This window comes from Saccopteryx bilineata, chromosome 6 (assembly GCF_036850765.1).
Source record: "Saccopteryx bilineata isolate mSacBil1 chromosome 6, mSacBil1_pri_phased_curated, whole genome shotgun sequence".
Lineage (NCBI taxonomy): Eukaryota > Metazoa > Chordata > Mammalia > Chiroptera > Emballonuridae > Saccopteryx > Saccopteryx bilineata.
The window spans coordinates 179880306-179906677 of record NC_089495.1 but is presented as its reverse complement, the minus strand read 5'-3'; the positions used below and the strand labels follow the sequence as shown (position 1 = coordinate 179906677).

The 26372-nt window shown below is 39.7% G+C and overlaps 1 protein-coding gene across 6 annotated transcripts in view; it reads left to right on the top strand.

Moving 5' to 3' along the window:
- Positions 1 to 26372, top strand: part of PLCB4 (phospholipase C beta 4) — a 387833-nt gene that overhangs the window by 4878 nt on the left and 356583 nt on the right. The gene's annotated exons all lie outside the window — the stretch shown is intronic.

Here is a 26372-nt window from a genome sequence, read left to right as displayed (position 1 = left end):
GGGTTGAAAAAAGAAGCACATATGTGCTCTGTGCCCAGTTTTAAAATGTTATTTTGATATTTCAGTATAATTGGCTTCCTTTGTACCTCATTATATGCATTTAAAAAATTAGGCTAAGCATGATCTGTAAGATTCACCAGATTTATAGGGGGTTTGTAAGCCACTCCAGGTAAAGGACAGCTGCTCTAGAAACACTCTCTCTTGGAGGAGGCTGGATGGGGGGATCGGGGGTGGCACTGTGGGCTTGCTGCCAGCAGTGCTTAGCTGCTGGGAACTGCAGATGTGCAGTTGGGCCAGACCTTAGTTCGAATCCTGACACTGTTGTGTATTCCCAGTGTGACCCCAGACACTCCCTCTGAGCTTTGGTTTCCCATCTCTAAAATGAGAATAACCCACTAGGACAAACGTGCCTGGCCCTGCACTATGAAGAATGCTGGGCATTGTGTTAACATCTGCTGTTGCTTTATCCTCTATTAGTCCTCCTGGTTTCAGTGCTCACCCTCCTTTTCTCCTCCTCCACGGGGACAAATGCCATTGACCTAGCCGTACAAAACAGGCTGAGTCAACCCCTATGACACTTCTAATAAGGGTCACTTGCTTTAGCCCCCCCCCCCCCCCCGCACGCACAGAAATGTTGGTCGCCTTTTAGAGCCACTGTGCAGCGCAAGATCTTCTGGACTTGCCTCGCCCTGTGACTGCAGTCGGACAGAGGTCCTAGCATGAACTCATCCTGATCTGCCTCAACATTCTGGGACTGTGGGGGTCTGAAATATAACTCAGTGAGCCAGATGCTATCCCCAGATCTTCTTTAAAAAAGGCCGTCTTCAGACAATGCAGGCCTGGAAGGAGAGAGGCGTCCACTCGAACAACTGGGGGGTCGCTGGTGTTCAGGAGGAGGCTTCGTGACTCTGTTTTCCTGCGGGGCTTTGGCGGGAGCACTCAGTTTCTGTGCTCTATGCAGTAATAGCAACAGCAGTAACAAACCAGACGTCTGTTGAACACTTAAAATGTGCCCTCATCATTTAATCTTTCCCAACAGCTTTTCTGTGTGGTTAATATAATAATATCTTCATTTTTACATTCGAGGAAACTGAGGCTTGGAACAGCCAAGTTACTCATTTCAGGGAGTTGAAGTTAGACATGAGGTTCACACCGAGGGAGATGAAAATTACAACTTGGAACCACCATCCTGCGTTACCTGCCACCAAAATCTGTGCTGCTGACATCTTTGTTACAATAAAAAGTTGTGTGACCCTTGTTTGAAGTCACTGGGCTGAGATATGACTAAGAAGTTTCTGGAAACCCTGCTGTGAAATGGAAATGAAAAAGGAAGCTGGGGATAAAGCCCTGTGTCCTCATATAACCCTGGGTGCTTTGGTGTCTGCAGTTGGCTGGGCCAGAAATCTGAGGGAGCAAGGTTCCTGAATGCTACTCTGGGGGAACCCAGGACAGAATTTGTTTTCTGGCGGCCAGCTTTGACCTGGTGACATTCCTCCTGGTTTCTGTCATGGCGAGGCACACTCTGATTTCTTGAAGGCCAGGTAAGCAGCATGCAGCTGCCCCGGTGTCAGAGCACTGAGGGAGTGGTGGGGACTGCGGTGGCCATCCAGAGTGTCACCATGCCCCTTCTTAGGGAGTAGCTAGCCTGCAGGTCTGACAGGTTCCTGCCAGGTGGGCCAGGGGCTCAGGGTGGCCAACACCTTTGCATTCTCAAGGGAAGCATGCAGTTCAGATTTCGGTGTGAGATCATACTGTAAAATGTTTAGACATAATTAAAATAAAAACGAATGTGTCACCCCTGGGGTGTCTGGCCAAACAAAACACGGTTATGGAATGAATTTGGTCCGTGAGCTCCCATTTTGAGCCTTTTGTCGACTGTAAGTGCTTGGAAACACTGTGTACTAGACAACGTCAGTCATTTCCTTTTAAGTAAGCATGGTGTCATCTTTATTTGTGCATCCCCCTCCCCCGCCCTGTTAAATTTCTTACAAAGTTTGTTAGAGCCGTATATTTCCAGTGCACATACATTTTAGATTCTGCATTTTGCCTGTTCCCCCTCCCCTTTCATTTTTCTAAGATGTTGTCAGATATACACAGTTGAGGGAGGCAGAACTTGGTTTTCGCTTCTATTGTGGGGGGCCCCTTTAAAATAAGGACACCGAGGGATGGCGTGAGGGGCGACTTCATGTATGGGCATGTGGAGGTTCTCTTGCTTTTGTTATGGATTTGAAGTCTGACCAGTCAGAGAATGCCCCCATTGCTATTTGGTAGTGGCTGTATTTGTCTTGGACATAGAGAATGTAGATCTGTTTCTGCAGGTGAGTGTTTCAGTGTGGCAATTACTCAACAGCTACATTTTTAATTTTTTTTGGTTCTTAAACGAGAGGTCCCCTTGGATCAAGCGAAAGTGAAATTCCTTTTCAGATGGGGCTTGGGTGGGTTTCACTCACATCTGCTGTTGCGCTATCACTGGTCACATCGCCAAAGGCCCCTAAAATTGCTATTAATCTAAAATTTTCATTGGGTTTGAAAATGATGTATGTGCTGCATTAATATGTTCCAGTTGAAATGATAATGCAAAAATACAGAAGCAAAATGTAAAATACTCTTTCCCACCTACACCCATATCCAGATATAACCATTGGCAACAGCTGAGAGTGCCTCTTTTCTCTCCTTTTCCTACACATTTACATATAGAAGTATATATACCGTCCTTTCCTTATTACATAAACCAGAGAAGGCTGGATACATTTTTCTGGAACTTGCTTTTGTTCCTTTAAGTGTATGTTATGGAGATCAGCATTCTAGTTATCTTTTTTCTTCCTAACATTACATAGAACTTAGTAGTATCGAAGCGCCCTGTTTTGTTCAACCATTTTCCTATTTTCAAGTGTTGCAAACTGAAAGACTGAAGACCTTTGAACATAGATTTTTGCGCATGTGTGTGAGAATTTCTTGTAGCCTAACTCATAGAAGCAGAAATACGGGCACCTTTTACATTTTGAGAGAGGACTGCCAGATCACCTTTTGAAAAGTTCCCCACGAAATTCCTATCTTGTGGAACCTGAAATTATGAACATAGCCTTTAACTGAAGCATGTCCCACATTGTTGCACGCTTTACTAATTCCGTCAGATTTCCGTATATACAGAACATCAGGAAATGACTTTAGAGATAGTCGTACGTCCTTAAAATTCTTTGAAAATATAGTACTTAATCAAAAAGAATTTACCGGTCATGAGGCTGATCTAAAAACTGTTTTACAAAGAGAGATCTTGTATAATCAAAGTTGAAAATCTATATTCAGATCAATTTGGTTAGCTGTGACAATGTAGTCTCCTTACACCAGGGGCATAGCATAAGCCCCCTTGAATTAGACTTTGGCTGTACAACCAAGAGAGGTTGATAATGACCTGGGAAAATCAAGTTAATTTCATTGCTAAAAATTCCATCCAGGTATATTTATAGCTTTAGACTTTCAAATACTTAATTATTTAAGAATCTCTTTTACCTTCTACTTGGAAAATTAGGAGGATCAGAGATAATGCTGTCTTATTGAAATTTACTGTTTAGTAAGATCCCTGAGATAATTTTCATGATATTTAGAAATGATGTACAAAGGGCTATATAAATTAGAAACTATATTTTCATTTTCATTTATAGAGATGCAGGGAAAAATACAGACAATCTAGGTCACTGATTTCCAACTATTTTCAGAAGTTACAGCTTTGGTAACTACAGTTGCTGTCAATAATATGAAAGGAATGACTGATTTTTAGAATTTTGTAACATCCCTTGAAAGACTCGAAATCACCCTCTCGTAAATCTTGACGTGGGTAAATAGCAGGAAACGAAAATTGTTTCTGTTTTCAAAGATGGATTTGCTGCTTTCATCTGTTTCTCCAGACATCCCTTTTTTTAAGAAAAATTCTGGTTCGGTTGGCAATGAAATCCAGATTCTTGATTGTATGCCTTCTGCCTATTTATTTTTATAGCACACTGTGAATTGTAGAAATATGGTAGGATTCAGTCATACTTCCTTGGCATTGAAATTTTGCATATTCAAGAAAGCCTGTACTAGGTTTTGCTCACGGAAATGTTATAGTGTTCTATAGTTTACAATGGATTTCCTTTGAAAACGTCTGAAATCACAGTGGAGGGTCCCGGACTGTCACTCTTACACTGTGACATTCAGGGTCCTGCTAAAGAGCAGATGGCATGTGTATACCAAGTCCTTTGAGAGGGGCTTAATAAAGGGGTTCTTTAGAAGGTGTGGGCCTGTGTATGGGACAGAATGAGCGCAAGTGTTGTGGAGGGACATAGCAACGATGGGAAGGCAGGAATGGCCTTGTAGAGGGACATCAGGAGAAGTAGGTCTACTTCCCTATCCTCTTGCCCCCCCCGAACTCTGGCTGGTACCATCCATTGCCGAACCCAGAGGGCAAGGAAGAGAAGCGGGGGTGGAGAAGGATGGTGACGAGGTCTGAGGAGGCAAATGGCAGATTCTAGCACCTGCCATTTGAAAGCAAAGGTGTACATGGGTGAGAGGAATATGGTCTGGTTTTGTGGACAAAGAAAAGAAAATAAACTTAAATTAAAGTTGGGAGTATTCTAGGATGCCACATGGCTGGTCTCAGTAATATTTGTGGTGGGTCTTAGAGTGACTTAAATTTTTTTTTTAAAGTGTATTTGGAATAGATTGCATCTCTTGTGAAATGCATAGAATGGGAAACTTTATGTATTATATTTATCAAAGAACTGGAAGTGTAGGTTATAGTTAGACAAGAGAGACAGAAGGGATTCATAAAGTCTGTCAACATGGAGTTAGAGAGCTAAGATGTAATTCCTTTGCTTTTAATATTTTATGAAAATATTTTATCTAAAATGTCAGGTACCTAGGGGGTGAGACTAGGAGGAAATTAAGGTTGTTGACAGTAATTTTCCTTCAGAGAAGCCAATTTCACTGACTCATTAGCGTCGTTGAGTAAGAACGAAGAAGCAGCATCCCCCCATTTGTTCAGCATGGCAGTAAGACTCCGAGATTTCAGGCTCATTTATTCTCTCATTTTCTTGGCCCCGTTGTTTGAAAAGGTGAAGACCATTCTGTTTGGTTTGTGTACTTGTCCTGAATGAACAAGCAATGAAACTCGATTAGCATCATAAACTCACAGTGCTGAAAGGAATATCAGAACTCATCTCTTCTTACCTTCAAATTTTATGGCATAAGAAACCAAGACACGAGCTATTAGCAAACCGCTGCTGTGCAGATTCCTTGAGTTGGTGGCTCTGGGGAAGTCTCATCACTTCTCCTACCTGACGGAATTGCACTAGATTCATTCATTTTGGCTCTTATTCTGTACACTTCTGAAGTGCCTGATTGTGAGAGCTGGCTTGTCCGTTCTATACTGTTTTCATATGTTAGAGGCTCAGAGCTTCATGAACTTCTTGTCCACCATCCAGTCATTAAAAATAGTATTTTTTGAGGTGGACAAAGGGGAAGGGTGAAATGGGGACAGAGAGGGACTGCTTGGGATGACAGCTGCACGAAACAGTGTGCAGATGATGTTTTGTTGAGTTGTATGCTTGAAACCTGTATGATTTTGTGAACCAATGTCATCCTAATAAAGTCAATAAAAGATAAAATAAAATGATGGTAATTTTTGGAGGTCTTTATATTGTTCTTGTGTTTCTCACTCTACAGTCTCTTTCTGCATAACTCATCCAATTCTACCATTTGTGCAACCACCTACTCACTGATGCTCCTGTATCCCTGACCCCTTGTCCAAGCTCTGGTTATATCCAGTTGTCGGCTAAAATCTTAATGTATAAGTCCTATGGGTACGTTCAAAGCAGTGTGTCCAAAACAGGAGTTCTCAGCTAACTCCAAACCCATGTCTCACCCTGGGTTCTAAATTTTCATAGAACAGGTCACCAGTTTATTGCATCTGTCCATTAATATCTTGTATTTCCATCCAGTCCTCTTTATTCCTATTGTCTGCTGCTGCCCAAGCTTATGTCCTTAGTGTTTCATGCCTTGATTGTTCCAGTACCTCTCAGTCACCTGCTTTATATACTCTCTTTCTCATTCATTCTATCATTCATATATTCTGTTGGTTGTTATGAGTATAAGGTACTATAACAGTGACCCAGAAGAGACAGACAAATAAACAGCTACTTTATAAGTTTACATCTTTGCCCCTTTAATTCATTCTTCATACTCAGCTAAAGTAATTTGCACAAAATAAATCTTATTAGAGCATTACTTCTAAAATGCTTCAATAACTCCCTATTACTTTTAAGACTCAATTCAATTTCCCTAATTTGCCAAGTACAAGCCATCCATGACCGGACCTCTACAACGAAATTTCAATACCTAAAATTATTTGTGTCACTGATACTAAGCTGTATTAAAATGCCAAGAACATAAAGTCTGTGGCCACACTGCCTCTGCTGACTCTGCACTCAACCTTCTTCAGCTGGCTGAGTCCCGCAGGCCTTTGCAGACCTTGCACAGTTGCCGTCTTCTCCACAAAGCCTTCCTTGGCCTCAAGTCCAGGTTGGGTGTCCCACCTTAGTCCCTCAGTTGAATGGTTTGCAGATTTTAGCCACAGTAAGTATGACTTTCTTGGGGGAAAGGAAGAATCTGGTGCATAGTAGAGACTAAATCAACGCGTCTTAAATGAATGAATAACTAAATGCCCTTATTGCAATTCTGCCAACAGGGCAAATGAGGAAAACAGTCAATGAATAAGGAGAAGAGATACCATCTTAATAAATTGAAGCCATCTGCAGACTTTTTCCAGAGGGACAAAGTGTTCTGTGATTACTTACACTGGTCACTGGGAAGTCGCGTAATGATCGCCTTGGAAAGATGATCAGAAATTTGAAAATGCTACATTCATTATTCCTTCTAACAGAAATTCTGATATTGTAATTTATTAGTGGACTAGAATGAGAAGAGACATATCCCTAAAGATTAGTTTACCATTTATTCCTAGTGGGCACACACTCACACTGTGTTCCCTATTTATGAGTTTGATTTTAATCGTTGTGACTATTTTTCTTACAGTGTGTTAGAACGCAGAACTAGGGATGTTTCCTTATTTCAAACTTGGATGGATAAATAGAATAAGATTTAAAAAGCATTTATTTAATCAGATTATTTTATTAACTGGGACTCTGGGTAATATAGAAATGCTTTGTGTTTATCTTTTTTATAGCACTTCCTTTTCAGAAGGACCTGTGAATATATCCTTGCCAAAGAGAGGGAGCAAGAGAGTTATTTATTAATTGAAGGAATATATTCTGCTGAATATTGTTTCTAAGAGCATGTTTCAGTTCCCAAGGTGGGAGGGAACATTTTATTCATGATGTCAGTTGAATCCTATGAAAACAGTGGATTTGACAGTATTAGTTGTGCCCCTTTCCCTAAGCTTGGAGCGTCACTCATGTTTAAGAGGATTTTTTTTTCACAATTGACATCTTTTTTTTAAAAAAAAAAATTGTATTTATTGGGGCCTTGGCTAGTTGGCTTAGTGGTAGAGTGTCAGCCAGGCGTGTGGATGTCCTCAGATTGATTCCCCGTCAGGGCACACAGAAGAAGCCTCCCTCTGCTTCTCCACCCCCTTTCTGTCTCGCCTCTCTTTCTTTTTTATCCCCCTCCTGCAATCATGGCTCCATTGGAGTGAGTTGGCCCCAGGTGCTGAGGATGGCTCCATGGCCTCCACCTCAGGTGCTAAAAAATGACTCCAGTTACAATGAAGCAAGGACCCCAGATGGGTAGAACATCGCCCCCTAGTGGGCTTGCTGGATTTATCCCAGTCGGGGTGCATGTGGGAGTCTGCCTCTGCCTCTGCTCTTCTCACTAAATAAAAAAGGAAAAAAACTACATAAAACTGAATTTAATACGATGACATTGTTTCACAAAACCATACAGGTTTCAAGTGTACGACTCAGTATAATGCCACCTGCACACCGCATCACACACACGTTTTTGTCCCCATCCCCTCCTTTGCCCACCCCACTACCCCCGTACCCTCCTTCCCTCTGGCTGTTGTCACCCGTTGTCCGTGTCTGGGTGTATGTGTACGTATGGTTTTGGGCCAATCCCTTCACCTTCTTTCATCCAGTCCCCTCACCCCCAAATTTCCTTTTACCTTTATGTTGAAAAGGTGCTCGGTAAGTATATTAATTATTACATATATCTTTATTCACATTTAGAAGGATTATAGTTTAGTTATTGCAGCGGCTGGGAAAATATTTCAAAATAGCATTTTGGAAATATAGTCGGAGACTATTTCCTTTTATTTAGTCTTTTTGGACCTTGAGGTCCACTGAGAATCTTCAATCTGGCCTCATTCTGTCCATTTCTCATTCCCTTTGAAAGAATTTCAAAGTCCCTGGTTAAAGTCCCTCTTCCATCTGTCATGAGTAACAGGCAGAGATTTTTTTGTGTGGCTACCAGAGGGAAAGAGGGAAATTTTTAAGAGTGAAGAAGATTTAGGTATTAATACCTATCCTGAAAGTGTCTCTGCTTGATTGGGCGCCACTAAACCATTCTGTTACACATCCGTTTACATTTTCTCAGCTGAAATTCGTAGCTGTGGCAGACCAACAGGTTTACATCAAGACTGACAACCAGGAGGAACCTGGTTCTCCATGAAAGGTGGTCAAAGGCTTTTTGAGATGGGCTCCACAGTTTTACCAAACCGAGGCTCTTTCAGCGTTGTTGGAGAGGGCAAGCATGTGCCACCAGGAAGAGAAGAAGGGTGATACAAGGAACACAGGACTTCCTACACGCATGTAAAATGTAAGATTGTCAGAAGGAAGTCCCTCTCTCTCTCTCTTTTTCTCTCTCTGTCTCTGTCTCTCTCTCTCTCTCTTTCACACACACACACACACACACACACACACACACACACACACACACACGATAGTCTATAGGCTCTCAGGACACCCTGTGGGTCAGGGAATGAAAAAAATTACTCAGTAAAGAAATGTAGTCGGAGCTTTGATATTTTTGAGTCTTTCAGGCTGTCTTTGCATGTCTTAGAATGTTGTGATTTTCCATAGTCCTGGGAGACTGGGTCCCAGACCCAGTATCCTTTAGGCGTCGGTGGTGTGTCCTGGGCCTTAGACATGAATGCAGCCCTATTCTTCCAATGATTCGGCAAGTTAGGTATAATCACCAGCACTTAATGCTCAGAAAACTGAGAGGTGAAAATGTTTACTGGAGGTCACACAGTTGATCTGGGGTATGGACAGGCTTCAAACTATGGATTCGGGTTCTGAATCTCTATAGCTACATTTGTTGTCAGTCGGATGCATGGAATACCCCCTCCCCCTTTTCTGATGGATGCTGTGATTTTGGTTCAGGGTACCAATGGAGCCACTTCGAAATACTCTCCTCCTTTGACCCGCCCTGTGGCCAGGAGAGCTCATTAGACACAGTGCTGGCCAGTTAGATGTAAACAGACTTCTTCGCTTTTTCTTCCTGATTTCTCCCTTTCCTGTCTGGAACCTGGACATGATGCTTTTTAGACTTGCAGCCACCGTCTCATGGTTATAGCAGCAGGAGCTGCACTCTGAGGAGGGCAGAACAAGAAGGAGAGTGTATGTAGTTTCTTGATGACTTGCTTACTTGAATGGCTTCATCAACCTTGATCAGCTTACCCTGTGAAGTTCTTGTTAACTGAGAAAAATAGTGACTATTTGATTAAGTTACTTTGATGCGTGTTATGGACTGAATCGTGCCCCTCCAAAATTCATATGTTAAAGCCCTAACCCCCCAGGTCCTCAAAAGGTGACTGTATTTGGGGATAACGTCTTTAAAGTGATAAATACATTTAAAATGAAGCTGTTAGGGTGAGACCTAATCACCAGTGACCTTTTAAGAAGTGGATATTCAGACACAGGAGAGAAACCAGGGAAGTCCAGTGCCTACGGAGGAATGCCAGGTGGCTGTCCTCATGCCGGGGAGGAACATGACTAGACAACATCCCTATCAGCACCTGGTCTTGGACTTCCAGCCTCTAGAACGGTAATCAAATACATGGAACCACCAGTGTGTAGGATTTTGTGTGGCAGCCTGAGCTGACTAATACAGTGGAGTTTCTTTTACCTGTAGCTGAAAGCAGTCCCACCTATACAGAAACCCAGAGTAATGATAAAAATCACGTATGCTCTTTGATCATTTCAAAATAATTTTGGTATTTGAACAAATGTTTCTATGTATTTGACTGTATATTCCTATATAGTTGACATGAATTGGCTTAATTTATAAGATATTTGCCTTCACTGAAGGTTAATAAGTCAAATTGTTTATAGGCAAGAATTAGGTAAATCATATATCTTTTACTCTATCATCTATTTATCTATCTGTCTATCTCTACATAGTTACCTACTTACTTTGTGTGAGTTTTACATTTTTTTTTAGGAGTTAAAGCATTTCATCTCCTTAATGAGCTTAAATAATTTCCCATAATTATAAACTTGAATCATTGCCTAATTTATACTTTGATAAATAATGTGTACATATGGAATTTTTCTGCTATCAATCTAAGTCCTGGGGTAAGTTTTTTTTAAACAAAAGTAGAAAAACTTTTTTAAAAAAAAACTTTTAACATCTAACTTAACTTTTAAGTAGTCCAGGAAATATATTAATGTCTTTTTAGGTAGTTGTAATTTTTTTCCTAATATTCTTTTGTGTGGAGAATAGATATGTGGACTTTCATTAAGTGGAATAAACTATTTTGTTTAATTTGGTGCTTTTTAAACAAGGTAGTGTGCCTGACCAGTGGTGGCGCAGAGGATAAAGCGTCGACCTGGAATGCTGAGGTTGCCAGTTCGAAACCCCAGGCTTGCCTGGTCAAGGCACATATGGGAGTTGATGCTTCCAGCTCCTCCCCGTTCTCCTTCTCGCTCTCTCTCTCTCTCTCTCTCTCTGTAATAAAATGAATAAATAAAATCTAAACAAGGTAGTGCTATCTTCTTAAACCACACAGAAATTTGCTAGTTTAGATATGATGTATTTTGTTTAAAATAGTGTACCCAGAACCTGATATAGCTACAATATAGAATGGGGTCAAGAAGTGAAATGACTTTATGTATGTGTGTGAAATTTCAGTGACCTCCTGAGTACATTTGAATTCATTTGAAAAAACTAATTTCAAGTTGTTTGGCTCTTTCAAGCAGTCCTAACTCATTCTCAAGTTTAAATTAGATTTGTACAGTAGCTATCACAGAGCAGGCTCTTAAATGTGTCCTAAAATGAATACATGATTTTATTCTACTTCTTTATTTCATAGTTTTGTACATCTTATTTTGGATTTGTATGCATTCTGTTGTTTCTAAAATTGGTAGTTAAGCAATGCATTTTTAAACATTAATTATCAAGTTTTGTCTTAGTACTCTTAAATTTTGTGTGGTTATTTGAGGTGGACAGGGGACATCTATATATATTTCTGACACCCACTTTCCTGGGTTGAAAATATATTGATTTTAGGAGAGGCGACTAGGCTCTGAAAACATAAAGCCCAGTGTCTATTCCTATAACATCCTCAATAACATAATAAAAATAATCCAGAAAATTGTTAAGACATGAGAATATTTTATATAGGGTTTGGCTTTACGCAGCACAAAATTATCCAGGAGAAAGAGTTTATTTTTCGAAGAATCTGTAACCAAACTGAAGGTGGGGCTTTCAGTAACTGAGGCTGTGACTCTGGTTATTACAACCACAACATCTGGAGGAGTGTCTGTTTCTTTCTTTGAACAAAATGATATGTTTAAACTTTTTTTCTGGAGGAATGTTATAAAATGTGTCCATTGCATGACTCATTTCGGAATGTAAGAGGTGCTATGAATTCAATTATCATTGAAATTTTTACTGACTGCTTTACTCACTCCGAGACCATATGACCTTGCAAAGTGTTAGGAAAAGCTGACACGATAGAAGAAAAGAGATCAACCAGACTCATTTATCTAGATTGGAAGGGATAGATTTTATATCTGAGGATCTCACACAGGGCGGACACCTTTCTAACATTCTCTCAAGTGTGTTGGAAAAGAAGCCAAACTTTTTCAAATGCCTGGTAGATGTCAGGTACTTTTATTTCGAAAGTTGATGGTTTTGACCACGTAGGCCGGTTGCTTTCACGTTGAATGAACTCAGATTTAGGAGTTCTAGTTATATGAAAAAGGCTATAAAGAGGGAATTGGGAGAATAGGTTTGTAGGTGGAGATTCTCCTGGTTGACAGGTGTCCTTGAGCAAGTCATCTAACTTGTTTTGCTGATTATCTCTTAAGTGGAAGAGTTATAATTCTTTCAAATTGATTCATTATCATGAATTATTCCTTTTTGTCTCTAGTTATACCTTCTGGGAAGTGCATTTGTCTTGTATTAATATAGCTAGTTCAGCTGTCTTTTGCTTATCGTTTGCATGCATGGTAGAACTTTTTCCTTTCTTCCAACATATTTGTATATTTCTATTTAATGTGTTTCTCTTTATAGAATGTGAATAGTGTGTTCTTTTTTAAAATTATTATTATTAGTTATCTATTCTGACAATTTTCTGGAGTTAAAGTTTTAGCAGGTATATTAAATCCTTGTTCTGATTTTCCATATCTTCTCAGTTTTATGTTTTGATTTAACTGTACAAAAATAATCTTGTATAGGTTGGATACTTTTCAGTGTAACTAGTTTGTTGAATGAGTCACTCTTAGCCACAAACAGAAAATAGCTTTATTCCTCCTCCACTTTTACTTAAGATGATATTTTTGGCCGATCTCATGGCTTTTGAGTCATTTTAAAGTATTGGAACAATTTAATTTTCAAACATTAGGAAAGCTGGTACAGTATAAATGAAGCCTTTTATTTTCCCAGCCAGTGTATAGGTTCTCCTTTCTGCCATCCCCCAACATGACCCCTGGCTTGCAGGTCATTAGGAAGGAGGGAAGTTCATTTCTAGTTTAACAGTTCTCTCTGCTACTCTGTCTACCCAGTGTCTCTGGCTCTTCCAGAGTGAGCAGGGGTGGCAGAAAAGGGGCCAAAGTTGTTATACTTGGCTAGTGGGTGTGTTTTCATGACCAGCTCTTTCTCATACACACACTAATGAGTTCTTTGGCGACCCCATGTCGGGTGTATTGACACCATGCCATTATTGAATGTGTGCAGTGCAAGTCTCAGGTAATCACTCATGACCGCAGCTCCTGTCCTCTGGTGGTAAATCACAGGAGTGTCCCTAAGCCTTTGTCCAGGCAGCCTACTTGTGTGGAGACCTTTCAGGATCACTCCAACCTCTCTATCCTCCATGGTATTTTTGGTTCCCAGGAAAACTCACATTAGCACCTTTAAACTTAAGACTAACCCATTTCCACTTTTACTGAGGCTCAGTTGCCTTGCTGTACTATTGCAGGCAGCATCTGCAGGCGTGAGGGCTACAACCTCACACGTGCCCCACAGAGCAGGGTGTGAAGTTCTGCAGGAGACAGGCAGCCAGCCAGGAAAGAGAATGACAGCCTCTCTGATTACAGAGAGCCTCAAGGTAGGAAAGGTTGTTTTAAGCAGTTACTCTGAGCTGAAAGAGAGGGAAGGAAATGGAACTACTCTTTTCTCCTGAGAATTCTCTTTGAAGAAGGGTCTTCTGTAATGCAGGTCTTCTCATATATAGACTGTGGGGGGAGCCTCTGAACTGGTTGGCCATGGGTAGCAAGCCCTGAGGTCGTGGGAAATGAATTCATCATCCACTGTCTTTATCAATGAGACTTTAGCTGAAAATTTAAAACACTTAAGAGACTCCCCCTTCTACTTAAGAAAATGTAGCAATTATTGACTCAATAAGAAGATGCACAGATAAGTGTGATACTTTCAGCTACATTTATAACTTGTGAACTACTGCACTCTATAACCTTTCATCACAATAATGAGAAACACTAAATACAAAAAAATCAACTCATGGTGATTTTACAGGATATTGGTTTCTGGGGAAAGTAAGGGTGATTAATATAATAAGAAAAGTAAGGTTTCTAATGGGTAACATGTTTTCCTTAATTTGGTTAAGCAATTGGCCACTCAAATGGATAAAATAAAATTCAAAACTATAGTTAGCTCAAACTATTTGGTGTGGTTGGCCAAGGTGGATAAAATCTGAAACTAGGTTGACAGTTATCTCTGGTAGAAATCTCTAAACAGTGAAGATCGTATATACATTTATAAATTATATATATTATATGTATATGTTATACAGATATATATGTATGTAATATGTGTATATGTATATATAAGTATATATGTGTATGGGAATGTTTATATGATATACATATATGCACATAAATGTATATGTTGATAGTCCTGATCTAGTTGTCAGAGAAAATGATGACATATGATGACGTTATCTCAGATATGTTTTTAGAGTTGGCAAAGAAGAAAGATGAATGGTTTGGAACAAGAAACAGGAACTTTTCATAATATATAGATGAATATAAAATGTTTATTAGTTCACTGGTTAGTTTATTTGAAAGTAGAAAAATAACCTTTAAACATGTAATGTGATTCTGTCCTGTAATCTGTAGGTGATAGTAGAGAAAGTCATTTTAAAGTTACGTTTAATTTTGACTAAAGTTAATTATCAATAATTTTCTAAATATATTAACGTATCATTTACTAAGTGATAGTGATTTATGTGAAAAGAAGAAGATTAAGTCTCCTTTTTTCTAAGATTTATTAAATAACTTTGGAGTTTTTAAAAGTCATGCACAATCATGCTAAAAATATTGGAAAAATAACTGAAAAGCACAAAGCAAGCAGCCAGAAGGACCCTTAATCTAATTCTGTGTAGACAACCATTGCAAGCCAGAATGAAAAACACCAGATTGCTTTTTGTTTGTTGTTACAGTTTTTTTTTATAAGCTCTAAAAAATTGTTTTTTTCAAGCAGAACTTCCTTTGATCTATATTTAATCAGCTCACTTATTTTTCTGGTAAAGACTAAGAATTCCCTTTCATGGCTAGACTTTCTATGGAGGAAGCTGTACCAAGATTGTGTCCAGTGTCATCAGAAATCTGCTAAATATAACTTCTCAAACTTTATTTGTAGAGTAGATTTTTTTGGTCATGTTTTGGAGCCTTAGTCAGTTGTTAAGAATTCCTTTAAGATGCAGAAAGAGAAGTAAGGAAAGCGCACCATTGCATAACAAAGGAGATGATTTAATGCTGAGGCCTGATGATTTTAGGTCTAGCCCTGACGCTGCCTAGGGAGACTGGTTTCATGTGGACCTCAATATTTCATTTTCTCAATGGGATAGTGTCTGATTGTGGGGTCAAATGCAAGGGCGAATATAAATCCTTTTGGCCTATTTTGGGGAGTATACTTTTAAGCAAGGTAAGCAGTCATGAAGGACTCTTAATTGGTTAAAAAGCCTGGAGCTTTGAACCATAGATTTTAAAAGGAAAAGTTTTGTAATAGAGCTCTACTTCAGATACTGTGTTTGTAAAAGTATCTTCATTCTGTCTCTTTCATTAAGAAGCACATCTTTTAAAATCATTAGCCTTAGTTGAAGAATGAATGCTTTGAAAAATGACTTTATACAAGAATAACTGTGAGGGCTATGGTGTTATCTAACTGAGAATACTTATTTTTTCTTTCCTCTATCATGGGAAAGTATTGAAATGGGTTAGCTAAAAAAAAACAAAGTAAAACAAAACAAAACATTTATTTTCTTAGAGATAATTCAAACATTTTATGGGAAGAGATTTAACTTCCTTATACTAAACCATCATTTTTCCTCCAGAGAAAATTTAAAAATAATAGATAACTAATAGAGAAAAAAATGGCAACATGCTTTATCACATAACTATCCCAAAATGTTTGGCTTCTAACACATTTTCAGGTGTTTTAAAAAATGTGTATTAGATAGCTGTCCGGAGAGAAATGGTGTCTTGCAAAACACTCAGCATTGTTTTAAAATCGCTGGAAGGTTCACCTGACATGGCAGAGCAGAGAAGCACATGGCTAGGCTGAAACACTGCTGGAAGGTTCACCTGACATGGCAGAGCAGAGAAGCACATGGCTAGGCTGAAACACTGAGGGGAACACCTCCCTCTATTCACGTACACGAGAGACTGCACATATTGTGTACAAGTAATAGCCAAATGTTTTGGGGGTGGTGAGTCTGTTTCTTCCCTATGAGAATTTATGAAGTTGTTCAATTAGGTTTCTTTGGCATCCTAACAGCTTATTTCATTAAGATGTTTACTGGATAAATATTTTCACTACTGTTTTCATTAACTTCAAAGAGGTATTATTTATTCAATAGAAAGTGTGAGGATTCTTGTTTTGTTTTGTTTTGTTTTTTTACAGAGACAGAGAGTCAGAGAGAGGGATAGATAGGGACAGACAGACAAGGAACGGAGAGAGATGAGAAGCATCAGTCATCAGTTTTTTGTTGCGCCTTGCGACACCTTAGTTGTTCATTGATTGCTTTCTCATATGTGCCTTGACCATGGGCCTTCAGCAGACCAAGTAACCCCTTGCTCGAGCCAGTGACCTTGGGTCCAAGCTGGTGAGCTTTGCTCAAACTAGATGAGCCCGCTCTCAAGCTGGCGACCTCGGGGTCTCGAACCTGGGTCCTTCCGCATCCCAGTATGACGTTCTATCCACTGTGCCACCGCCTGGTCAGGCGTGAGGATTCTATAGTAGATCCACCACCCCCCATTTTGGTTCAAAGGAGTCTATTATTTTAAATTGCTTCAATAAATCTGCTATCTTGTATCGATAGAAGCAGTGAGTGTTATTTGTAAGCCCACTCACTGACCAGGCTTCCAAGGTCTTAGTGCCCCACGATCTGTAAGCATGACAGGAAAGCCATAGGGATGTGTGTATTTTATTCAGGGAAGGGGCTGTTGATTTCTGAGAGAAACTGAAGCCATAGGCTTACAGGTTTATTTTGTTTCATTTCTAATTCATATAAATACATGGTGAATTTTTTTTTACACGCTGTAAGTGTGCTGTATCTTTGTGATATCTTATAGATGAAAGATGAGCTAGGCAAGGTCATTGCCTGTATCCTGTAAGATATCTGGTTTCTACATGGACAAACAGTAATTGTGCTTGATGATACCATGGACCCTCATTCTGCAGAAACCTTTGCAGCCAGAAACTGAAGGTTGTAGTGAATGTGCATGGGCAATTTATAAATAATATGTGAGTCAAGACCGAAGTAGGGAAGCAGCATGGTTTAGCAGAAAAGTGAGAGCTGACAATCCTGGGTTTGAATATTGAGACTACCTTTTATTAGATATGTGACTTTAAATGAGGACCTTAGCTCCCTCTGACCTTGTCTTCATTTGAAAGGGGAGACCCTAGTGACTAAGTGGGGCTTGTGAAGATTAAATACTGGGTACAAAGTGCCAAACACATCAGCTGGCTTATAATGGCCACTGCGTAAGTGTAGGTCTTCCTTCCTTCCTTCCTTCCTTCCTTCCTTCCTTCCTTCCTTCCTTCCTTCCTTCCTTCCTTCCTTCCTTCTTCTTTTTTTTTTTTTTTTACAGAGACAGAGAGAATCAGAGAGAGGGACAGATAGGGACAGACAGACAGGAACGGAAAGAGATGAGAAGCATCAATTATCACTTTTTCGTTGCGACACCTTAGTTGTTCATTGATTGCTTTCTCATATGTGCCTTGACCGTGGGCCTTCAGCAGACCAAGTAACCCCTTGCTCGAGGCAGCGACCTTGGGTCTAAGCTGGTGATCTTTCTCAAACCAGATGAACCCACGCTCAAGCTGACGATCTCGGGGTCTCAAACCTGGGTCCTCCACATCCCAGTCCGATGCTCTATCCACTGTGCCACCGCCTGGCAGGTGGTCTTTTCTTTCTATAGATATTTGACAATTAACTATGTCATGCTGGGCTAGTCGAACAGTTCACACATCATGATATTTCTAGAAAAAATGTTCATAGATTTTTTAAGGGTGGAATACTTTTAGTAAAGTCTCTCAGAAAAGCCATTTGTATTTTGTTTTGCTCATTCATTCATTCATTTAGAATTTGTCTGTACTTGTTGCATTCTAGCTTTCTTCAGCTCTTGAAGTGTACATTCTATCAAGAGAGATGATAAAAGAGAGAGAAGACTGTAAAATTGTAAGTTCCACAGAAGTGCCTTGCTGAGGCCCTGTAGAGGCATCTGAACCATGACAGCCCCTTCGAGGTATCATCCAGCTCCTATTTTCTCAGAGGTGTTTCATTGCTGATGTTTAATTTAGCCATACCTCAAAATGTTTTCTTTTCTTTATTGAGACAAATAGATTTTGAAGACTTAAGTTAGAAGAGTCTCTATTTCCTAATCACAGTGGAATCTCTTTGCTCTCTTTTTTGTCATCATGTTCTCTTGTGACTCAAACAGGAGAGTGTAGGGGTCCACAGGAGGGCACGTGAGAGAATGATGTGCGGCCTGTTGTTTCTTCTGGTTTTCCCGGTAACTGTTTTCCCTTCAGTGCATCGGCCTTTTAGTGTGAGGCCTTCTCTTAACGAGTGGAAACTGTTGATGAGGTCAGTGATGATTGCATAACTGTGCTAGTGGACACTTATGTGGAGCATCACAATGGAAATAGGAACGGCTTCTGAGAACACAGGAGGAAAGATAAACTATATCTTCTCTTTGTTAAAATATTTTTGGCTGCAGATTATAGAAAATAGCATCCTAAACTCGCAGAAGTTTGTCACAACTAACATGAAATGCAAGTTTAGGAATCTAAGCATTGTGGGCGGTCCAGCATCTCAGGGATGCCACTGGAGAACCAGGCTCTTTCTGCCTTTCCCTCTTTATTGTCTGGCTTTGAGCCTCATAATTATGAGCTGTCTCTGCACTTTCAGCATCTATTCCCAAGGAAGGGGAAAGGGAACCTGTTCATAGCATGAGAATAAAGTATCTCAGAAATCTCTTTCTTGCATCTTATTGGTTAAAATTCTGTCACATGACCATAATAGCTGCAAGGGAGTCTGGGGAGCCAACCATATTAACCTGGCATATTGCCACCTAGAAGAAATCCAAGCTTATGAATATTAGTTCAACAAAGAGTCATAACTGCCATATCTGGAGATTTTATTTTTGTCATTTCTAGTGGCCTTTGGTTTAGATTTCATAATTTGGTGAATAGTAGTTAATATTTCATTCATGTATTTGTTTATTAAAACGCATAACACCTTATAATGTACCATTCCAGATTTAATAAAATGACCTCAGAATATGGCTGCATGAATAAAAATTCATGGATGAGTATGGTTGTAAGCTAATGGTAGTTTTGTTTTTTTTTTTTTGCTTGTTAGTAAATTGCTGAAACTGTGATTTTTTTCAAATTGAAAACAAGTGAATTTTGTTTAGCCAACCTCCATCATGGATCTAACTCATAATTATCATCTGCACACTTCTTTCTTTGCCCCTTAATATTTTCAATGATAAATTTGGAAGCCTGCCTCATAAGGCCGAGTTGTTCTGGTATTGCCATAATTTCTTTCCCAGCTTTTATGTGTTTATCCATTAAGTCAAACAAATATCCTTCTCAGAATTGGGCATTGTTTCTTTTTTTTTTTTATTTTCATAAAATTAAATTTAACTGAGTGACATTGATGAATAAGAGTACATAGATTTCAGGTAAACATCTCCACATAATTTGAACAGTCAATAATGTTGTATACCAATCACCCAAAGTCAAATTATTTTCCATCACTTTATATTTGTCCTTCTTTACACCCTTCCCCCACTCCCTCCCCTTCCCTCCTCCCCTACATCCCCCTCCCACTGCATTCTTATCTATGTCCATTTCTATCAGCTTTGTGTCCCACCTGTGTGGGAAATCGTACAGTTTTTTAGCTTTTTCTGACTTAATTCACTCAGTATAATATTCTCAAGGTCCATCCAGTTTGTAAATGATACTGTGTCATCATTTGTTATGGCTGAGTAGTGCTCCATAGTATATATGTACCACATCTTTATCCAGTCCTCTATTGAGGGACACTTTGGTTGTGTCCATGTCTTTGCCACTGTTAATAATGCTGCTATATACTTGGGGGTGCGTCTGTCTTTACATACCAGTGTTTTTGAGTTACTGGGGTAGATACCCAGTAGAAGGATTGCTGGGTCACATGGTAGTTCTATTCTTAATTTTTTGAGGAATCACCATACTGTCTTCCATAATGGCTATACCAGTTTACATTCCCACTAGCAGTGAACGAGGGTTCCTCTTTCTCCACAGCCTCTCCAATACTTGTCTTGTTTTTTTTTTTTGTTTTTTTTTTATAAATTTTTATTAATGTTGATGGGATGACATTAATAATTCAGGGTACATATATTCAAAGAAAACATGTCTAGGTTATCTTGTCATTAAATTATGTTGCATACCCCTCACCCAGAGTCAGATTGTCCTCCGTCACCCTCTGTCTAGTTTTCTCTGTGCCCCTCCCCCTCCCCCTAACTCTCTCCCCCCCTCCCTCCTGTGTCCTCCCTCCCCCCTCCCCTGGTAACCACCACTCTCTTGTCCATGTCTCTTAGTCTCGTTTTTATGTTCCACCAATGTATGGAATCATGTAGTTCTTGTTTTTTTCTGATTTACTTATTTCACTCCGTATAATGTTATCAAGATCCCACCATTTTGCTGTAAATGATCTGATGTCATCATTTCTTATGGCTGAGTAGTATTCCATAGTGTATATGTGCCACATCTTCTTTATCCAGTCTTCTATTGAAGGGCTTTTTGGTTGTTTCCATGTCTTGGCCACTGTGAACAGTGCTGCAATGAACATGGGGCTACATGTGTCTTTACGTATCAATGATTCTGAGGTTTTGGGGTATATACCCAGTAGAGGGATTGCTGGGTCATAAGGTAGTTCTATTTGCAGTTTTTTGAGGAACCACCATACTTTCCTCCATAATGGTTGTACTATTTTACATTCCCACCAACAGTGTATGAGGGTTCCTTTTTCTCCACAGCCTCTCCAACATTTGCTATTACCCGTCTTGTTGATAATAGCTAATCTAACAGGGGTGAGGTGGTATCTCATTGTAGTTTTGATTTGCATTTCCTGAATAGCTAGTGAAGATGAGCATCTTTTTATATATCTGTTGGTCATTTGTTTTAATTCTTGTGAGAAATGTCTGTTTGTGTCCTCTTCCCATTTTTTAATTGGTTTTGCATACTTGTTTGTGGCTGACCTTTGTGAGTTCTTTATATATTTTGGATATTAACCCCTTATTGAAGCTCTTGTTTGCAAATATCTCACATTTTGTTGGCCATCTGTTTGTTTTGTTGTCAGTTTATTTTGCTGTGTAGAAGCCTTTTAGTTTGATATAGTCCCATTCATTTATTTTTGCCTTTACTTCCCTTGCCTTTGGGGTCCAATTCATAAGCAGTTCTCTACATCCAAAGTCTATGAGTTTACTACTTATGTTTTTTCCTATGTAATTTATTGTTTCTGCTCTTATATTTAGGTTTTTGATCCGTTTTGAATTAATTTTTTTTTTCATTTTTCCAAAGCTGGAAACAGGGAGGCAGTCAGACAGACTCCCGCATGCGCCCGACCGGGATCCACCGGGCATGCCCACCAGGGAGTGATGCTCTGCCCCTCTGGGGCATCGCTCTGTTGCATCCAGAGCCATTCTAGCACCTGAGGCAAAGGCCACAGAGCCATCCTCAGCGCCCGGGCCATCTTTGCTCCAATGGAGCCTTGGCTGCGGGAGGGGAAGAGAGAGACAGAGAGGAAGGAGAGGGGGAGGGGTGGAGAAGCAGATGGGTGCTTCTCCTGTGTGCCCTGGCTGGGAATTGAACCCCGGGCTCCTGCATGCCAGGCCAACGCTCTACCACTGAGCCAACCATCCAGGGCCATTTTGAATTAATTTTTGTGCAGGCAGACAAACTGTAGTCAAATGTCATTCTTTTGCATGTGACTTTCCAATTTTCCCCAGCAACATTTACTGAAGAGACTTTCTTTTCTCCATTGTTTGCTTTTGGCTCTTTTATCAAAGACAATTTACCCAAATATATGTGGTTTTATTTCTGGGCTCTCAATTCTCTTCCACTGGTCTGTGTGTTTATCTTTCTGAAAATACCATGATTATCATGGTTCTGTAGTATAATTGAAATGGAGGTATTATAATACCTTCATCTTTGTTCTTTTTCCTCAGGATTGCTTTTACTATTCGGATTATTTTATGGTTCCATACAAACGTGGTAATATTTTGTTACACATCTTTAAAATATAACATTGGCCTGACCTGTCATGGCGCAATGGATAAAGCGTCGACCTGGAAATGCTGAGGTCGCCGGTTCAAAACCCTGGGCTTGCCTGGTCAAGGCACATATGGGAGTTGATGCTTCCAGCTCCTCCCCCCTTCTCTCTCTCTGTCTCTCTCTCTCCCTCTCTCTCTCCTCTCTAAAAATGAATAAATAAATTAAAAATAAAATAAAATAAAATATAACATTGGAATTTTGAAGGGAATTGCAATAAATTTGTATATTGCTTTGGGTAATATGGCCATTTTAACTATGTTGATCCTTCCTATCCATGAACATGGAATATTTTTTCATTTCATTGTGTCTTCTTCAATTTCCTTTAACAATGCTTTGTAGTTTTTCAGTATATAGATTCTTTACATTCTTTGTTAAGTTTATTTCTAGCTATTTTATTATTTTTTGTTGTTGCAATTGGTGGGTGGGGCGTGTTGTGAGGGCTTTACAGTTTCAGCTTTATGGCTTTGCAGCTTTATGACTTTGCAGTTTTCTGGTTTTAGCAGTGGCGGTTTCAGGTCTCCTGATACTCCTCCCCATGTCTCAACAGGTCAGGGAATCAGATGCAAAGCACCTCCTCCTCTAAGGGAAGAGAGTGGCCCCACAGAGTCAGCTGTAGAGGTTCACCACTGCTACTCTTCCTACCACCAGGGGAGGGCAGTGGGATATGGGAGGCTGGGGGGGTCACACTTTGGTCTTCTCTGACACTGCATGGAGCATGGGCTGCAGGTAGTGTATGGGCTGCGGCTGTGGTTTGAGCACGCTTGAGTGCTGCACGAGCCCAACTTTATGGGCTAAGCATGTGCCCAGCAAGCGGTTGCTGCAGGCTGTGTGTATGCTGAGCGCCAGTTGATCACAAGCAAATCTAAGTGATGTGGGCAGATCACAAGAACCCAGGTTGTGACCGCTAGGGTCACTACCACCTCGTGAACCCAGGTTGAACCTCAGTTATGCCCACCTTAATTCATCTCCTTCCCCTCTGCTCCTCAGTCTTTCTACCTCCCCTGGCTCAAAATAAAATGCAAGCCAACAAGCCTCCCTCCCCTTGGTCCAAGAAGGAAAAAGAAAAATTTGATCCTCTGGCTTCTTTCCTTTCCAGAGCCCACCATGAAAGTGTTTTATCTTCTGCCCCCTTTTCAACCTTTCTCACCTTAAGTCTCTTTGGTGTGTGGATCTTTCAGGTGCTGCTGCGAGCCCAGCTGGGTTTCCTTTGCTGCATTATAGTTGTTCAATTTGTTGAAATTTTATGGGAAGAGTCTAGGAGTATTTTGCATGCCACCATATCTGGTTTATTTTTTTTATTGGAAAGGAAACAGATATTCAGGCCAGGAAAATGAGAGAAAAGAAAATAGCAAACCATCAACTATGTTTTTTTACTCATCAAATCTCATATTAGGATTCACTGTTGGGTCTTATACATGCTCTATTCAGAGGAAACTGAAGTGTGTTCTTGCCCCTGGTTCATTTTGACACAAGCTTGCCACAGATTCACACAGGGTCTTTTCCTAAACCGTGACATAAATCCTGGTTTTTCATTTCTGTCCAAGGTCAGATTTCCAATAGTGGTGTGTGGCAGAGTTGGTCAGTCAAATTCCAAGGCTGTGAGGGTGATTTTACTTGGTGTGTGACTTTCTTTGCTTGTTGTGAAAGCTGAGTTCTAGCTTCATGTGATTGCTTCTAGTCTCTTTCAAATTTGAGCCAAATTAGTGGTATGTCTATAAAGTTCCCATCTGTTGGTTGTTACACAGCTGCAGGTCACTCAGGTAATCCAATCTTGTTGTTGACCTCCTAGTTTTTGTTGTTGTTGTTGTTGTTTTGTTTGTTTTATTATTATTAAGTGAGAGGCAGGGAGACGAAGACAGACTCCCGCATGTGCCCCAACTGGGATCCACTGGGATCCCTAACCAGGCGATGCTCTGCCCATCTGGCTGCTGCTCCATTGCTCAGCAACTGAGCTATTTTAGCACTGTGAGGAGGCCACAGAGCCATTCTTGGCCTGGGGCCAGCTTAGCTCAAACCATTTGAGCTACAGCTGTGAGAGGGAAAGAGAAAGAGAAAGATAGAGGTAGGGGGAGAGGCAGAGAAGCAGATGGCTGCTTCTCCTGTGTTCCCTGACTGGGAATTGAACCCAGGACTACCATACGCCAGGCTGATGCTCTACCACTGAGCCAACAGGCCAGGGCCATTAATACTAGTTTTTATCTGTGGTTTCAAAGATTGTGCTAATAAAGAATTTTTTATGATCCCTTCTCAGACATCTTGTTCGGAAAGTTTTTCTTCATGACTTAGATCACATTGACATTAATTATAATCGTCCACTTCCACACTTATATTAATCAAAGGCACATTTAACTATCAGCAGTTTTGACAAGCATGAGATAACCAATGTGTCTATGTTGATATCACTTAATTCAAAGCAGAGATACTTGAAATTAAAAAAAAGAGCTTTATTGCAGTAAATATATCTTATTGAGCTTGTGAGATACTGAAAGAAACCTTCAAGGCCATTATTAGTTCATTTATAAAAACATAAATGCAGTCTGTTCATTTATTCAGTGTGGTACTTAATGACCTTCTAACTTTTTGGAAATTTTTAAATATAACTGTATAGTGAATATTTTTATATATGCATCACTAAACCTTCATGTATCTATTACTGAGCTTTCACATATCCATCATTAAACTGTAACAAAGTCATGGCCAATCGTTTTATCTGTTACCCTTCCCCTTCAACAACCCCAACTGAATTGTTTTGAAGCAAATTTTAGAAATATTACTTTTGGATGGCCCAGTTATGGACTGAAAATCCATGAGCTCTACCCCAGTTGTTACTGTGCCATAGAATATGATTTAGCTCAGTGTATGAATCTTGACCCATGTTTCTATATCAATCTTTGGTCTCTCTCACCTTTCTTTTGTTAGCAGAGTTTACCTGGAACTGTAATTTTGGAAAATAGAACGAACCTAACTGTACTCTGTTGGCAGTGAGAGCCAAAGCAATGCTGGCTGGTAGCTGAAGTGAAGGAAAACAGATAGAAAAAGTCAGAGACTGGCTCACTTTGGGGAGTTCATGCAGGGAATTTGTGTGCTTTGAAAGAAAGAGATTCTGGAGGTAAATGTGGCCGAGAAGGGTTCTAGCAGCCTTAGCTACGATCAGGTATGAATGTGGTTGCAAGATTCACACGCCTTTCAGTAAGGCATTGGGAGGATTTTGTACTTAAAGTTTAAAAAGGATTTTTATTGTCTGAAAAGAACGTGGTAACTGAAACAAGCACCAGGTGACCTAGGAGTCCCCTTTGAAGTGTGCCCGTGTGTGTGTGTGTGTGTGTGTGTGTGTGTGTGTGTGTGCCGCGCGCTCCTTGACTGTATGCATTGGCAGTTATTTCAAGTCCTTGGAGCTCATTTGGATCAGAAGTGCTGTCAGTGTTTTTGAATTTACACATCATTATCTCCATTTAAAGTTACATTAATTTACACATAAAGCCCAGGGTCAGATTCAGGATTACATTCTTTTGGACATTATTCCATTGGTCATTTTAATTAGATTTGATGGAAACAATTTATAATAGTAGATCATTCACTTGTATAAACTAAATATTTTAATCTATACCAGCACATAATTCTGAATAGAAATATTACATTTAGTATTTATTTTTGATCTTCTAACTTTTTGGAAAATATTAAATATAACAGAAAAGTATAACAAATATTACAATAAACCTTTATGTATCCATCATTAAACCTTGATGCATCTATTATTAAATCTTCACATATCCATCATTAAACTATAACAAAGTCATGATCACTTTGTTCAATCTGTTACCGTTCCAATGATTTATTGAAAATAATAGATATAAAATATAATAAGATGGATCTTGTTTTGATTTACTTTTTAAAAATATATATATTTATTTGATCTGAAAGTCTTAGCTAAAAAAATGGAGTCCATCTATATGGCTTATTAGCTTGGACAATAAAATAAAATTTAATAAAGACATCACCTTATAATTGTGTTACTTACACAGGCTATTATCACCTTTTCACCTCATTTTTTCACCGAGAAAAGAGACATTGGAATGGAGTTTTATACATTTACT